Raw genomic sequence first — 18,517 nt, 5'->3', positions numbered from 1 at the left:
TGATTGAAATTCACCTTTTAGAAATTACACTGCAATGTAAAAGTCCAAAGGTTCTTACTATGTCCAAAGAGTAAACAAAAACAGACCAGAGATTATGACAATAAGATTTCCTGAGATTTTAACTTTCCAAAGGTCATACTTTGCTCTATTCTATTTCTCTAAGCAAACATCAATAATACTTATAAAACTAAAAGGACCTATGTGTGTAGGTTTATGGACAACAAGGAAATCAAGAGCTGGGGGCACTGTTCCCTTCTTGAAGGTACTGATAAGAGTAATAAAATTAGTATGGTGCATGATTTAAAGTTGAACAAAAAATGTCCTGTCTCCTCATGTGAGGTACAAAATGTAAAAAGAAAAGGGAAGAAGATGTAGGCCAGAGGAAATGGTATGTGCGTCCACTGCATATTTAACTATTTATTAAGAAAATACTTATCATGTGCTAGATCCAGACTGTCCAGTGGTTTCTGAGGCAGCCTGGCATGCAAAACTGCTTAAATTGAGAAGAACCAGAGAAAGGCAGATTCTTGCTTTTAAACTCCTCTGTGAAAATGATGCCTAAAAATATATATACAGCACTAACTACTGACCTATATACCACTCTTTTGTTTTCTTATCACCTATGGAACACTTTAACATTGATTTTTCCATTCAGTCAACTGTTGAGATGACAACAGCAGCATATACAAGAAGTTTCAAAGAAAAATGCCCCTGAAACCAAAAATCTAACAAAGATGCCACCAATTCAACTTATAGGTGTCTATCACTTATTTTTAAAAATACAAAAAAGCCAAATAAAATGTAGAAAAACAAAATTAAATCATGTTAAAAAAGAACAAGATATGACAACAGCATAGGTTTTAATGCAGGTAATGAAGTTAATTGAGTAATAGCAAACTTATTAACAAATGCATTATTTTGCTGATTAAATGATTTTCCAAGTAGTTAACCCTACCCAAAAGTAACTGGTAAAATACAATAACAATTATACAATAATAATTCTAAATGCTACTGTAAGTTCCACAACAAAAGCATTTTAAAAAGTTGACTAAGTTTTCTAATGCTAAAAAAAAAAAGTATGTTTCCTGCTATCAAACGAAACAATACTTAATGGTGAAACATCAGAAGTACATCAAATAAATTCGGAAATAATATAAAAAAAAAGGATGCCACCCTTTATTACTCTTTTATAACACTGATTTTAGATACTATCTGACAAACATATGAAACAATTTTATAACACCATATCATTATCATTTCCATTTAGTTGTTTATCTAGAAAATTAAAAAGTATTAAAATTGATAGAGGTCAGTAAAACAGTAACACATAAGATAAACACAAATCATTAACATTTCTAGGTAATAAAATAAGCAACAAAAATTTTTAAAAGCAAAAACAAACAAAAATCACCACAAACTAATATATAAATATTCAGAAGGAAAGATAATAGTGAGAAATTTCCCCTAATTTATCAAAAACTATAAGTCCTTATAAAGGATATAAAAGATTTGAAACAAATTTTTAAAATCCCAAGTATTTGAAAGGAAAGATCAAATGTACATGTACTCAATATATTTCAAATTATCTCCTATGTGAAAAGCTCTTTTTAAATGTGGGGAGGAGTACAGTGGCATAGAAAGAGATGGAAAGAAATGTTTCTAGTACTATGGGTAAAAATAAGCTATTACAAGTACCACAGTATTAGAAAAAAAGGAAAAGTGTATGTGTGGGGGGGTTCTTTTAGATATTAAAATATACTGAAAGTCTTTAATAAAGCATCATTGTAAAAGATCTCCTCCCCCAAAATAGTTTAATTCAACATATACAACATCTTTAATCAATGATGAAGAAAATGAGCTGGGTACGGTGGTGCAGGCCTATAATCCCACCTGCGGAGGCTAAGGCAGGGGATTGCAAGTTCAAAGCTAGCATCAGCAATTGAGTGAGGCACTAAGCAACTTAGCAAGACCCTGTCTCAAAATAAAAAAGAAATAAAATGGGGTGGGTATGTCGCTGGGTCTCAGGGGGTTCAATCCCTGGGAGGGAGGTTAGAAGGAATGAAATTAGAGTCACCAGCTAGCAATACAAGAAAAAAAAAGTCTTACTTAATAACATTTAGCAAAACATATTCCAGATTAAAGATTTAAATATTTTTAAAATCCCATAAACATTCAGAAAAAAGCAGAATTAAATATGGATGAAAATTCTACAAAGAGAGGCAGAAGCCAAGCTTTGAAGCCACAGAAGATACATCAAGAAAAAGACAAAACAATTCTATCCAGATGACGTAGTGCATGCCCATAATCCCAGTGGCTCAGGAGGCTAAGGCAGGAGGATCAAGAGTTTGAAGACAGACTCAGCAACTTAGTGAGGCCCTAAGTAACTCAGCGAGACCCTGTCTCTAAATAAAATACAAAAAGGGCAGATGATAAAATAAAAAACATAAAAAGGGCTGGGGATAAATAAAATATAAAAAGGGCAGTGCTTAAGTGCCCCTGGATTCAATTCTTAGTACCTAAATAAATAATAAACAATTGTACAATTTAAAAAACAAACTAGACCAAAATCTAAGAGCAAACGATAAACTGATAAAGTTTCTAGAAATCCAAGAAAAAGTAAAAATTTTACTCTGTAAAGAATTTATTCAAACTGAAAAGAAAAACATAAGAACTATAAAATTAATTGGGCAAATAACTTAAAGATAAAATGTTTAATAAGCCATAATAAACCAAGAAATACAAAAAAGCAGTAATGAATTTTTAGTGCCTCAAATTTGCAAAGCTTTGAAGTATCTATGAAATGCCTTCAAATGATCTACTAATCTACTAATTTCATTTTTAGGTGTCTTTTCTAAGAAAATGATAAACAGTATATAAAGGTGTTTGTAGCAGTTAGATTATTACAAAAGTAAAAACAAGGTATGTTTGAGAACTGGCTACGTGGATATTATTCTTGAGCAACTTATAATCATCAAAATTATGTTGTGACAATTTTTAATAAATAAAATTCTTACTACACTGTTAAGTGAAAAAATACAAGTGATACTGTTTGAATTATGTCATCCCAAAATTCCTATGTTGAAGATTTAACCACCAGTACTTCAAAATGGGACCTTATTTAAAAGTAGAGTCTTTCAGAGGTAATCAAGTTAAAAGGAGGTCATTAGGATGGTCACTAGTCCAATATATCTCTCCTCATTAAAAGGATACAGAAGCATGTACACTGGGAGAACTCCATGTGAACATGAAGACAGAGATCAGTGTGATACATCTGTAAGCCAAGAAATACCAAAGACTGCCAGTACACCATCAGAAACCAACACTGCCAACACACTGCTTCTGACCTTCTAGCCTCCAGAACTGAAATTTATGTTGTAAGCAACCCAGTCTGTGGTACTTTGTAACAGGATGCCTAGCAAAAACTAATAAAATAGGGTTTACAAAAACAAAACAAACTCTAGCAACATATGATAACTGAAAATCATTCTCTTAAAAAACACTTTTATTGAAACTCATGTACCATAACAATTCACCCATTTAAGGTATAAAATTTGATTATTTTTGGTTATTGATATATTGCATTATTATTACTTTTTAGTTTTTGAGACGGGGTCTCCCTGTGTTGTCCACGCTGATCTCAAACTCCTGGGTTCAAGTGATCCTCCTGCATAAGACCCTGAGTAGCTGGGACTACAGGTACTATGCTAGACTGATATATTACATTATTAACTTTTTGAGTAAATAGATATCACATAAAACTTTCCATGTTAATCATCTTATTTGTATAATTCGGAGGTATTTATTACATTTGCAATGTTGTATAAACATCACCAATATATAATTCTAAATTTTTTTCATCATCTGCCCCAAGAAATTCTGCAATCATTAGGAATTAACTCCCTGTTTCCCTCTTTACCCAGATCTTGGTAATCTATATTCTACTTTGTGTCTCATAGAAAATGTCTATTCTGGATAGTTCACACAGATAGAATCATACATTATTTGTCCTTTTATGCCTGGTTTCTTTCACTCAGCATATTTTCCAGATTCAATCATGCTGTGGCATGTATTAGAACATCCTTCTCTTATAGTTGAATTTGCACATATATACCACATTTAGTTTAACCATTGCTTGATAGACACTAATTATTGCTACCTTTTGACCATTGCAGTGATGCTTCATTGAACATCAGTGTAAGGTATAATACTAAAGTATGTGCTATTAAATATTTTGGCTATAAACCTGTAAGTATAATTGCAGAGTCATATAGTTTGTTTCTTTTTGAGGAGGCAACAATTTGTTTTCAAAAGTAGCTGCATATTTTCCATTCTCACCAGATAGGAATGAAGGTTCCAATTTCCCTACATCCTTGCCAATATTTACTTTATGTTTATTTCTCTTTAATTTAGCTATTCTTAGTAGGTATGCAATACTATTTCATTTTGGTTGTAATTCGCTTCCTTAATAATTAATGATGCGGGGCTGGGGATATAGCTCAGTTTGGTACAGTGCTTGCCTCCAAAGCACAAGACCCTGGGTTCAATCCCCAGCACTGCCAAAAAAGAAAAAAAAAATGATGCTAGCTATCTTTCCATGTGTTAATTGGCCATTTGTCTATCTCCTTTGAAGATACGTCTATTCAAGACCTTTACCCATATTTTTTGTACTGGGTTGCCTTTTCATTGTCAGGTTGTATGAGTTCTTTATGTAATCTGAATTTTAAAACACTATAAGATGAATGATTTGCAAATATATTCTTATATTCCTTCAGGTGTCTTTTCACTTTTCTTTTTTAGTACTGAAGGTTCAATCTTCAACCCCAAGAGCTGGGGTTGTGTCTTGACCATTACACCATATCCCCAGTCCTTTTTATATCTGATTTAGAGATACGGTTTCCCTAAGTTGTTTAGGGTCTCACTAAATTGCTAAGGCTGGCCTTCATCTTGTGATCCTCCTGCCTCAGCCTCCTGAGCCACTGGGATTACAGGTGTGTGCCATCATGCCCAGCTGTTATTTCACCTTCTTAAAAATGCACTTTGATGCAATGCACATAAAATTTTATTTTGATAAAGTCCAATTTATCTTTTGTGTGTGTGTGTGTGTGTGTGTGTGTGTGTGTGTGGTGCTGGGGATCAAACCCGGGGTCTTATGCTTACAAGGCAAGCACTCTACCAACTGAGCTATCTCCCCAACACCTCTATTTTTTATTTTGATGCTTATTTTCAGTGTCACTTCTAGGAACCTACTGTCAAATCTAAATTCCTCTAAGAGTTTTATTTTTATAGCTCTACCATTAGGGCTGTCAATTCATTTTTAGTTAATTTTTGTATATAATGTTAGGAAGGCATCCAACTTGATTGTTTTGCATGCTGGGTATGTAGTTGTCCCAATATGTCTGTTGAAGAGACTATTCTTCCCCCACTTCCTACATTTATCAAAACTCAATTGACCATGATTCATGCATTTATTTCAGGACCCATAACTATATGCCATTGGTCTATATGTCTAACTTTATGAGATCACCACATTGTTTGGGTTACTTTGACTTTGTAGTAAGTTGTGAAATTGAGATGTGCGAGTTCCTTCAACTTTCTCTTTCTTAAGACTTTTTGGCTGTTCAGGTCCTTTGAAAGCCCAAATAAATTTAAAGATGTCTACAAAAAAAGGCTGTTGGAATTTTGATAGGCATTAAGTTGAAACTATAATCACCTTATGTAGTATTTGCACTTTAAAATTATCATGTCCTCCTACACATAAACATTGGGTGTCTTTCCATTTCTTTAGGTTTTCTTTAATTCCTTAATATAATGTTTTATAATTTTCAATGTATAAATTTTTAACTTGGTTAAACTCATTTTACTGCATTTTATTCTTTTAGATGTTATGTAAATGGCATAGCTATTTTAATTCCTTTGCAGATTGTTTATTGCTACCTCATAGGAAAACAACTGATTTTTTTTATGTTGACCTTGTATGTTGTAACTTTGGCAAATTTACTTATAAGTTCTATTACCTTTCTTCTTTATTCTTTGGGATTTTCTAAATGTAGAATTGTATCCCCTTTGAATATGGATCATTTTGGTTCTACCTTTGTAATTTGGAAGTCTTCTATTTCTTTTTTCTTGTGCAATTGCTCTGGCTAGAATGTCCAGTAAAGTTGAACAGCATGGTGAAATAGGCATTCTTGCCTCATTCCTGATCTTAAGGGATAAGTTTTCATTCTTCTATCATCGAGTATGATGTTATCTGTGGGTTTTTCAAAACTGCCTTTTATTCTGCTGAGTATGTTCTCTTCTATCCCTATTTTTCTGATAAGATTTATCATAAAAGAATGTTAGATTTTGTGAAATGACATTCATGTACCTAAATAATCATGTTCATTTTTCTTTTGATTCTATAAATGTATTACGTTGATTGATTTTATGTTGGAACACCCTTGCATTCTTGGAATACCCCACTTGGTATATAATCCTTATAAAATGCTTTTGGATTCAATATGCTAATATTTTGTTAAGGACTTATACATCTATGGTAATAAGAAATGTATGTAATTTCCTTTCCCTGAATTTTTTTCTGGCTTTGGTATTCAGGGTAATGCTGAGCTGACAGAAAGTGCTAGGAAGTGCTTCCTCCTCTTCTATTTTTGGAAGAATTTGAGAAAGACTTTTAATTCTTCCTTAAATGCACAGTTCAATTCACCAGTGCTGCAGTCTGATTCTGGACTTCTTTGTTAAAAGGTTTTTGGTTACTAATTCAATATCTTTACTTATTATAGTCTGTTGAGATATTCTTTTTTGATACTGGGGATTGAACTCAGGGACTCTTTACTACTGAGCAACATTTCCAGCTGTCTGTATATGATTTTTTTTCGTCTTGAGTCATTTTAGGTTATTTGTGCCCTTCTAGGAATTTGTTCATTTCATTTAGTTTATCTACTTTGTTGGCATACAATTGTTCAGAGTCTCTTATAATTCTTTTACTTTGCAGTGGTCAGTAATAAAGAACACACTTTCTGATTTTAGTTATTTGCATATTCATTTGCTCCCTCCCTCTCTTTCCAGTCTACTAATGATTTGTCAATTTTGTTGATCTTATTCAAGAGATTTTTGGTTTCCTTGCCTCTGTCGTTCTTTTAGTCTCTATCTAAGTATTTCTTTTCTGTTTCTTTCCTTTTCCATCTTCAGGTTTATTTTGCTCTTATTTTTATACATCCCTGTAGTATAAAGTTACTGATTTGAGATCTTTCCCTCCTTTATTATAGGCATTGGTAGCTGTAAATTTCCCATTGAATAATGGATTTACTGAACCCCATAAGTTCTGATATGTTATGTTTTCATTTTCATTCATCTCTAGGTATTTTCTAAATTCCCTATGATTTTCTTTAACCTAGGAGCTGTCTGAGTGTTTTTTTTTAATGCCCACATATCTTTGAATATTCCATTTTTTCTTGTTATTAATTTCTAACACCATTCCATGGTGGTTGAAGAAGATACTTTGTATAATTTCAGTCTTTTTACATTGAGACTAGTTTTGTGGCCTAATATAAACTCAGCCCTGGAATTTACTAAATTCATTTGCAAAGAATGTGTACTCATGTTGAGTGGAAGTTTCTACAAATATTTATTAAGTCTAGTTAGTTTCACTGCTGAACAAGATCTCAATTTCCTGTTGATATTATGTCTGTATGTTCTATCCAATATATTGAAGTCTCCCTTTTTTAAAATATTTTTTTAGTTGTTGATGTATCTTTATTTTATTCATTTATGCACAGTGCTGAAAATCAAACCCAGTGTCCCACATATGATAAACAACTGCTCCACCACTGAGTCACAAACCCAGACCTGAAGTCTCTAACTCATTGTAGAACAGTCTATTTCTCTAAGTCTTGTGAATCAATACCCAAAAATCAAATGCATTCCTATATGTCACTAAGGAATCCACTGAAAGAGAAATAAAGAACAATACCGTATTCACAATTGCCAAAAAAATAAAATGAAACAAAACTTGGGAATCAATCTAACAAAAGAGATGAACAACCTCTACAATGAAAACTATAGAACACTAAAAAAAGAAATTGAATAAGACATTAGAAGACGGAAAGACCTCCCATGCTCTTAGATAGGCAGAATTAATATTGTCAAAATGGTCATACTACCAAAAGTGTTATACAAATTTAATGTAATTCCTAATAAAATCCCAATAACGATGTTCATAGAAACAGAAAAAGCAATCATGAAATTCATTTGGAAAACTAAGAGACCCTGAATAACCAAAGCAATCCTTCACAAGAAGAGTGAAGCATGAGGCATCACAGTGTCAGACTTCAAACTATACTACAGAACTCTAGTAATAAAAATAGCATGGTGGCCATTTGCCTGCCTCTTGCCTGTCCATCGCCCGCCTTACACCATCCATCACCCAACGCATGAGGTTCACCTCCCCATCATCCGACAACAGTCAGCAAACTGATCGCCGACTGCCAGTGGAGCACCAGCTGCCTGCTGTTCCCTGGAAGTTCACTGTTACAGTACCTGCAGGTTTGATTACACGTGGCTGCCGCCATTTTGAGACAACAGCCAGGCCCTATAGGACCCCTGGCCGGACTGACTGGGCCCCGTCTCCAGGATCCCTCAGCCTGACCGATCACTCCCTGCCTCTGGGGCCCTCACATCGACTGACTGCTCCCTCCCGCCAGGACCCCCAGACCAACTGACTGCGCCCTATCACCGGGACCCCAGACCGACTGCAACCAGCCTCCAGGATCCCACAACCACACCAAACACACCAGACCTTCAGGACCCCTGCCTGACCAACTGCATCCCACCTCCAGGACCTCCTGCTGACCACGGCCACACGCTGAGCTGTAGCTCCCCATTTGCCATCACAATTTGAAGCCAGAGTGGCCATCATGGATAATCCTGGAAGCCTTAGCTCTGATTATTTGGTGGGGCAAAACCCATTCTGAGACGCCTGCTGGAGACTTGAAGCTCATTGTCAGGTACCTCTCATGCATCAGGCTACTGAACTCTGGGAGGTTTCATTACTATATGACTGTTACACTGTAGATTTTCTTTTTTCTCCTTATTGAAAAAATTTAAGTTTTTATCTCTTTACTTTTCTTGCTCTCTTTTCCTTTTGTTTACCTGTTCCCTCAGAGTCTCTTTCTCCCTTTTTTTGCATGTTAACATCCAATTTCTTTTGATTACACTCTCACCCTTTCTATTATGTAGAACTTCTGTATATTCTTTTCTTATCCCATTAACAGCCACATTCTACATCCCTCTGCATCCTCTTTGTCCTCCATTTGAAACTGCAGACCTTATTGCAAAACTGTTTGTTTTACTGAAGATAATATTTGAACTCATTCTGTTTATTATGACAACTTTGTTATTGTCCTCATAGGGGCTATTTGGTCTAGGATTGCATAGTGTCTGAATTGGGCACTGCTAATATTGATCTCCCCTTAAAAAACGGGTTTGGGAAACCTATAGGGCCACTATAAGCCTATAGGGGGAAATCTGTAATATCCCAGAGATCTGCACTGCTAGAGGGGAAGATACATGAACAACATGAAAAAAACAAGGGAAGATCCAAACAAATCTAGATTCTATATTAATAGAATGCAATGACAGTATGTTAGAAGAAATGTCAGAAAAGGACTTCAGATTATACAAGATTAAGATGATTCGCAAAGCAAAGGATGAGATAAGAGAGCAAATGCAGGCAATGAATGATAATACCAATAATCTGAAAGAGCAAGTGCAGGAAGCAAAAGATCATTTCGACAAAGAGATAGAGATTCTCAAAAAAAAAAAAAAACCAAACGGAAATCCTTGAAATGAAGGAAACAACAAACCAAATAAAAAACTCAATGGAAAGCATCACCAAAAGACTAGACCACTTGGAAGACAGAACCTCAGACAATGAAGATAAAATACTTAATCTTGAAAATAAAATTGCCCAAACAGAGAAGATGGTAAGAAATCATGAACAGAATCTCCAAGAACTATGGACATCATGAAAAGACCAAATTTAAGAATTATAGGGATTGAGGAAGGCACAGAGATACAAACCAAAGGAATGAACATCCTATTCAATGAAATAATATCAGAAAATTTACCAAACCTGAAGAATGAAATGGAAAATAAAATACAAGAGGCTTACAGAACACCAAATGTACAGAATCACAACAGATCCACACCAAGGCACATTATAATGAAAATGCCTAACATTCAAAATAAAGATAGGATTTTGAAGGTCGCAAGAGAAAAGCATCAGATTACATGTAGGGGGAGACCAATACGGATAGCAGCCGACTTCTCAACCCAGACTCTAAAAGCTAACGTATTTCAAGCTCTGAAAGAACATGGTTGCCAACCAAGAATCCAATACCCAGCAAAACTAACCTTCAGATTTGAAGATGAAATAAAATCCTTCCATGATAAACAAAAGTTCAAAGAATTTACAAATAGAGAGCCTGCGCTACAGAATGTTCTCAACAAAATATTCCATGAGGAGGAAATGAAAAACAACAATAGAGGTCGGCAAAGGGAGGAACTACCTTAGAGAAAAACCACTCAAAGGAGAAACCAAGCCAACTTAAAAACCAAAATAAACCAAATGAATGGGAATACAAATCATATCTCAATAATAACCCTGAACATTAATGGCCAAAACTCATCAATCAAAAGACATAGACTGGCAGAATGGATTATAAAGAAAGACCCAACAATATGCTGCCTGCAAGAGACTCATCTCATAGAAAAAGACATCCACAGACTAAAGGTGAAAGAATGGGAAAAAACCTACCATACACGTGGACTCAGTAAAAAAGTGGGGCTTTCGATCCTTATATCAGATAAAGTGGACTTCAAACCAAAGTTAGTCAGAAGGGATAAAGAAGGACATTTCATACTACTTAAGGGAACCATAAATCAGGAAGACATAACGACAGTAAATATTTATGCCCTAAACAATGGTGCATCCCTGTACATCAAACAAATCCTTCTCAATTTCAGGAATCACATAGACCACAACACAATAATTCTGGGTGACTTTAACGCACCGCTGTCACCACTAGATAGATCTTCCAAACAAAAACCGAACAAAGAAATCATAGAACTCAAAAACACAATCAATAACCTAGACTTAATAGACATATATAGAATATTCCATCCATCAACGAGCGGATTCACTTTCTTCTCAGCAGCACATGGAACCTTCTCAAAAATAGACCATATGTTATGCCACAAAGCAGCCCTTAGGAAATGCAAAAAAAACAGAGATACTGCCTTGTGTTCTATCAGATCATATTGGACTGAGAATAGAAATCAATGACAAAATAAAAACCAGAAATTACTCCAACACCTGGAGACTAAATAATATGCTATTGAATGAAACATGGATAACAAAAAAAGTCAGGGAGGAGATAAAAAAATTCTTAGAGGTCAATGAGAATGATGATACAGCATATCAAAATCTCTGGGACACTATGAAAGCAGTACTAAGAGGAAAACTCATTGCATGGAGCGCATTCCAGAAAAGAATGAAAAGTCCACACCTAAATGACCTAACATTACAGCTCAAAGCCCTAGAAAAAAGAAGAACAGAATAACAGCAAAAGTAGTAGAAGACAGGAAATAATTAAAATCAGAGCTGAAATCAATGAAATTGAAACAAAAGAAACAATTCAAAAAAATTGACAAAACAAAAAGTTGGTTCTTTGAGAAAGTAAACAAAATAGACAAACGCTTAGCCACACAAACAAAGAGAAGGTGAGAGAAGACTCAAATTACTAAAATTTGTGATAAAAAAGGAAATATCATGACAGACACCACTGAGATACAGAATGAGAAGCTACTTTGAAAATCTGTATTCCAACAAAATAGAAACTACCAAAGACATTGACAAATTTCTAGAGACATATGCTCCTCCCAAATGGAACCAGGAGGACATACACAATTTAAACAGATCAATAACAAGCAATGAAATAGAAGAAGCCATTAAAAATCTACCGTCCAAGAAAAGCCCAGGACCAGACGGATTCTCAGCCGAGTTCTATAAGATCTTCAAAGAAGAACTCATTCCAATACTTCTCAAAGTATTCCAGGAAATAGAAAGGGAGGGAACCCTACCAAACTCATTCTATGAAGCTAATATCACCCTCATACCCAAACCAGGAAAAGACACATCAAGGAAAGAAAATTTTAGACCAATATCCTTGATGAATATAGATGCAAAGATCCTTAACAAAATATTGGCAAACCATATCCAAAAACATATTAAGAAAAGTGGGGTTCATCCCTGAAATGCAAGGATGGTTTAACATCTGTAAATCAATAAACGTAATCCATCATATCAATAGACTTAAGGATAAGAATCATATGGTTATTTCGATTGACGCAGAAAAAGCGTTCGACAAAATACAACACCCCTTCATGCTCAAAACGCTAGAAAAAATAGGGATAGTAGGAATATACCTGAACACTACAAAGGCTATTTATGCTAAGCCCATGGCCAACATCATTCTTAATGGAGAAAAATTGAAACCATTCCCTTTAAAAACGGGAACAAGACAGGGATGTCCTCTTTCACCACTTCTATTCAACATTGTCCTCGAAACTCTAGCCACAGTAATTAGACAGACCAAAGAAATTAAAGGGATATGCATAGGAAAAGAGGAACTTAAGCTGTCACTATTTGCTGATGACATGATTCTATATTTAGAGGATCCAAAAAACTCCTCCAGAAAACTTCTAGACCTCATCAATGAATTCAAATAACAGGCTATAAAATCAACACACATAAATCTAAAGCATTTTTATACGCAAGTGTCAAAACAGCTGAAAGGGAAATGAGGAAAACAACTCCATTTGCAATAGCCTCAAAAAAAATAAAATACTTGGGAATCAATCTAACTAAAGAGGTAAAAGATCTCTACAATGAAAACTACAAAACATTGAAGAAAGAAATTGAGGAAGATCTTAGAAGATGGAAAGATCTCCCATGTTCTTGGACAGGCAGAATTAATATCGTCAAAATGGCCATACTACCAAAAGTGCGATACAGATTCAATGTAATTCCAATTAAAATCCCAATGACCTACGTTACAGATATAGAGCAAGCAATTGTGAAATTCATCTGATGAATAAGAAACCCAGAATAGCTAAAGCAATTTTTGACAGGAAGAATAAAACAGGGGGTATCACAATACCAGACCTTCAACTATACTACAAAGCAATAGTAAAAAAAAAACGGCATGGTATTGGCACCAAAATAGACAGGTAGATCAATGGTACAGAACAGAGGACAAGGACACCAACCCAAATAAATACAATTTTCTCATACTAGAAAAGGGGCCAAAAATATGCAATGGAGAAAAGACACCTGTTCAACAAATGGTGCTGGGAAAACTGGAAATCCATATGTAACAGAATGAAACTAAACCCCTATCTCTCACCCTGCAGAAAAATCAACTCACAATGGATCAAGGACCTTGAAATAAGACCAGAGACCCTGCATCTTATAGAAGAAAAAGTAGGTACAAATCTTCAACTTGTTGGCTTACGATCAGACTTCCTTAACAGGACTCCCATAGCACAAGAAATAAAAGCGACAATCAATAACTGGGATAGATTCAAACTAAATAGCTTTCTCTCAGCAAAGGAAACTATCAGCAATGAGATGAGAGAGCTTACAGAGTGGGAGAATATCTTTGCCATTTCATACTTCAGACAGAGCTCTAATTTCCAGAATCTATAAAGAACTCAAAAAACTCTACACCAAGAATACAAATAACCCAATCAACAAATGGGCTAAGGATATGAACAGACACTTCACAAAAGATCAACAAGCAATCAACAAACATATGAAAAAATGTTCTTCATCTTTAGTAATAAGAGAAATGAAAATCAAAACTACACTAAGATTCCATCTCATCCCAATTAGAATGGCAATTATCAAGAACAAAAGCAACAAAAGGTGTTGGAGAGGATGTGGGGAAAAAGTTACACTCATACATTGCTGGTGGGGATGCAAGTTAGTGCAGCCACTCTGGAAAGCAGTGTGAAGATTCCTCAGAAATCTTGGAATGGAACCACCATTTGACTCAGCTATCTGACTCCTCCGCCTATACCCAAAGGACTTAAAATCAGCATACTACAGAAATACAGCCACATCAATGTTCATAGCTGCTCAATTCACCATAGCCAGATTGTGGAACCAACCTAGATGTCCTTCAACTGATGAATGGATAAAGAAACTGCGGTATATATATATACAATGGAATATTACTCAGTCATAAAGAATGATAAAATTATGGCATTTACAGGCAAATAGGAGAATATCATGCTAAGTGAGATAAGCCAATCTCAAAAAACCAAAGGACGAATGATCTCGCTGATAAGCTGATGATGACACATAATGGGGGCTGGGAGGGGGGCAAGAATGGAGGAAGGAGGGACTGTATAGAGGGAAAAGAGGGATGGGGGTAGGAAAAAATAACAGAATGAATCAAACATCATTACCTATGTAAATGTATGATTACACAAATGGTATGCTGTTACTCCATGTACAAAGAGAAACAACATGTATTCCACAGGTTTACAATAAAAATAAAAAAAGAAAAATAAATAAGTAGCCCCCAAAAAATCAGTTTGAAATTTATCATTGTTTAATAAATATAAATGAATGTGTATTGTGCAGAAGGCTTTCAAAAAATTTTATCCTTCATGTTTTAAAGCAGAGACTTGTAGGATTTTCACTTGTGATGATCTGTTTTATGACAGTGAATTACTTTACCTTAAGTGTAAATGTGGATAATATTGTACATTAAGAACACCGGTGGCCTGCCTGGAGGAGGAGCGTGGTGGGTCGCTTGGTCTAGGAGTGACTGCTTCAGAGCTACAGGCGGTTGCCAGAGGAGGAGCTGCGTGGCGAGCTGTTTGAACTCAAACGACCGCTCCTGAACACTGGGGGGTTGCCCGGAGGAAGAGGAGAAGTGCGGCGGGTCGCTTGGTCTAGGAGTGACTGCATCAGAGCTACAGGCCGTTGCCAGAGGAGGAGGCAAGTGGTGAGTTGATTGGACTAAAAGCGACCGCTCCTGAACACCGGTGGCCTGCCTGGAGGAGGAGCGCGGTGGGTCACTTGGTCTCGGAGCCACCACTCCTGAACACCCGGGGGGCTACCCCGAGGAGGAGGAGGAGGAACAGGGTGGGTCACTTGGACTTGGAGTGACTGCCTAGGGCTACGGGCGGTTGGTGAGAGTAGGAGACACGAAGTGAGTTGCTTGGACTCCTAGTGACTGCGTCGGAAACCGGGCAGCTGTCTGGAGGAGGAGGTGTGTGGCGGGTCTCTGGGTATCAGAGCTATTGTACGGGGCTCCAGGTGGCGGCTCAGAGGAGGGGCCACATAGCCAGGCGATTAGGCGCAGAGCAGGGTCCCAGGAGCTAGGTGGCTTCTTGCTGGAAGAGCCGCACAGAGACACACCTAGGGGCGGAGCGAAGTTTCCAGGATTGCGGGCAGATTCTCTGGGAGAGGCAGCCTAAGGAGACTTGTCTGCACAGGGTGAGGCTCCCAGGCCCAGGAGGTAGGTCCGGGCCCCTGGGAACATTGCAGAGGAAGACAGCCCAGCCCAGGCGGTAGTTGTAGATTGAGGGGAACCTCTAGGAGGGGAACTGACCAGCGAGACCTCCCCACTGAGTGAGTCTTCCCTGCCGGGTGACGTTTTCCCACAGGGACGGTAAAGCCAGAGACACAGGCACAAACAGGCCTTGCCTCAGCCCGCAGCCTAGTTCCCCGTTGGATGACCATTGGTCAACAAGTGGAGGCACCTCTGCCCACTAGCAGGGAATATACGCCACCTGAGGGTCACCACCCCTAGAGAGGCAGCTTCTTCGTGGAACTCCGCATTATCAACTTCCTCCAAGACTTCAGGCTACTGAAGGATAAGAGGGGATATACTAGCAATCTTCAGGGACATTATAAGTGGATAGAGGAAATCTGCAATATCTTAATGACCCACTGATTCCTGAACAATATGAGAAAACGAGGGAAGAAAATGCCCCAAACAAATCAAGATGTTACATCAATAAAATCCAACGACAGCATGGCAGAAGAAATGACAGAAAGGGAGTTCAGAATGTACATAATTAAAATGATTAGGGAAGCAAACGATGAGATGAAAGAGCAAATGCAGGCATTGAATGATCGCACCAATCAACAGTTAACACAGCAAATTCAGGAAGCAAAAGATCATTTCAATAAAGAGTTAGAGATATTGAAAAAAAACCAAACAGAAATCCTTGAAATGAAGGAAACAATAAACCAAATTAAGAACTCCATAGAAAGCATAACCAATAGGATAGAACAGCTGGAAGACAGAACTTCAGATATTGAAGATAAAATATTTAACCTCGAAAACAAAGTTGAACAAACAGAGAAGATGGTGAGAAATCATGAACAGAATCTGCAAGAACTATGGGATATCATGAAAAGGCCAAATTTGAGAATTATTGGGATTGAGGAAGGCTTAGAGAAACAAACCAAAAGAATGAACAATCTACTCAATGAAATAATATCAGAAAATTTCCCAAATCTGAAGAATGAAATGGAAAATCAAGTCCAAGAGGCTTACAGGACTCCAAATACACAAAATTACAACAGACCCACACCAAGTCACATTATAATGAAAATACCTAACATACAAAATAAAGACAGAATTTTAAAGCTGTGAGAAAAAAGAACCAAATTTCATTCAGGGGGAAACCAATACGGGTATCAGCAGATTTTTCAATCCAGACCCTAAAAGCTAGAAGGGCCTGGAACAACATTTTTCAAGCTCTGAAAGAAAATGGATGCCAACCAAGAATCTTATACCCAGCAAAACTTACCTTCAAATTTGACGATGAAATAAAATCCTTCCATGATAAACAAAAGCTAAAAGAATTTACAAAAAGAAAGCCAGCATTACAGAACATTCTCCACAAAATATTTCATGAGGAAGAGATAAAAAACAAAGAAGCAAATCAGCAAAGGGAGGAATTATCCTAAAGGAACTGTCAAATAAAGGAGGAACCAAGATGTGTCAAAAAATAAATAAATAAATAAATAAAATTTTAAATATGAACCAAATGACCGGGAATACAAATCATATCTCAATAATAACCCTGAATGTTAATGGCCTGAATTCATCAATCCAAAGACATAGACTGGCAGATTGGATTAAAAAGAAAGATCCAACAATATGTTGCCTGCAAGAGACTCACCTCATAGAAAGAGATACCCATAGACTAAAGGTGAAAGGATGGGGAAAAGCATACCATGCACATGGACTCAGCAAAAAAGCTGGAGTATCCATACTCATTTCAGATAATGTGGACTTCAAGCCAATGTTAGTCAGAAGGGATAAAGAAGGACATTTCATACTGCTTAAGGGAACCATAAATCAGCAAGATATAACAATCATAAACATCTATGCCCTAAACAGTGGCTCATCCATGTACGTTAAACAAATCCTTCTCAATTTTAGAAACCAAATAGACCATAACACAATAATACTAGGTGATTGTAACATGCCTCTCTCACCACTGGACAGATCTTCCAAACAAAAATTGAACAAAGAAACCATAGATCTCAATAACACAATCAATAATTTAGACTTAACAGACATTTATAGAATATACCATCCAACCTAGAGCGAATACACTTTCTTCTCAGCAGCACATGGATCCTTCTCTAAAATAGACCATGGCAAATACAAGAAGATAGAGACACTACCTTGTATTCTATCAGATCATAATGGATTGAAGTTAGAAATAAATGAAAGAGTAAAAAACAGAAACTACTCCAACACCTGGAGATTAAACAATATGCTATTATATGATGAATGGATAACAGAAGATATTAGGAAGAAAATGAAAAAATTCTTAGAGGTAAATGAGAACAAAGAAACATCATATCAAAATCTCTGGGACACTATGAAAGCAGTACTTAGAGGAAGATTTATTTCATGGAGCGCATTTAATAAAAGAAGTAAAACTCAAAAAATAAACGACCTAATACTACAGCTCAAAGCCCTAGAAAAAGAAGAACAGACAAACACCAAAAGTAGTAGAAGACAGGAAATAGTCAAACTCAGAGCTGAAATCAAGGAAATTGAAACAAAAGAAACAATACAAAAAATTGACAAAATAAATAGTTGGTTCTTTGAAAAAATAAACAAAATTGATAAACCTTTAGCCACACTAACAAAGAGAAGACGAGAGAAAACCCAAATCACTAAAATTCGGAATGAACAAGGAAATATCACAACAGACACGACTGAAATACAAAATATAATTAGAAGCTATTTTGAAAATCTATACTCCAACAAAACAGAAAATTTCGAAGACATCAACAGGTTTCTAGAGACATATGAATTGCCTAAACCGAACGAGGAGGACATACACAATTTAAATAGACCAATTTCAAGTAATGAAATAGAAGAAGTCATCAAAAGCCTACCAACAAAGAAAAGTC

At 36.2% G+C, this 18,517-nt stretch overlaps 1 protein-coding gene across 1 annotated transcript in view; it reads right to left on the bottom strand.

The window, feature by feature from the left end:
• The window catches only part of Cdc42bpa (CDC42 binding protein kinase alpha), a 333,475-nt gene that overhangs the window by 106,771 nt on the left and 208,187 nt on the right, over window positions 1–18,517 (bottom strand).

This window comes from Sciurus carolinensis, chromosome 12 (assembly GCF_902686445.1).
Source record: "Sciurus carolinensis chromosome 12, mSciCar1.2, whole genome shotgun sequence".
Lineage (NCBI taxonomy): Eukaryota > Metazoa > Chordata > Mammalia > Rodentia > Sciuridae > Sciurus > Sciurus carolinensis.
Note: the sequence above shows the minus strand (reverse complement) of the source record. Positions and strands in the feature narration are given on the sequence as shown.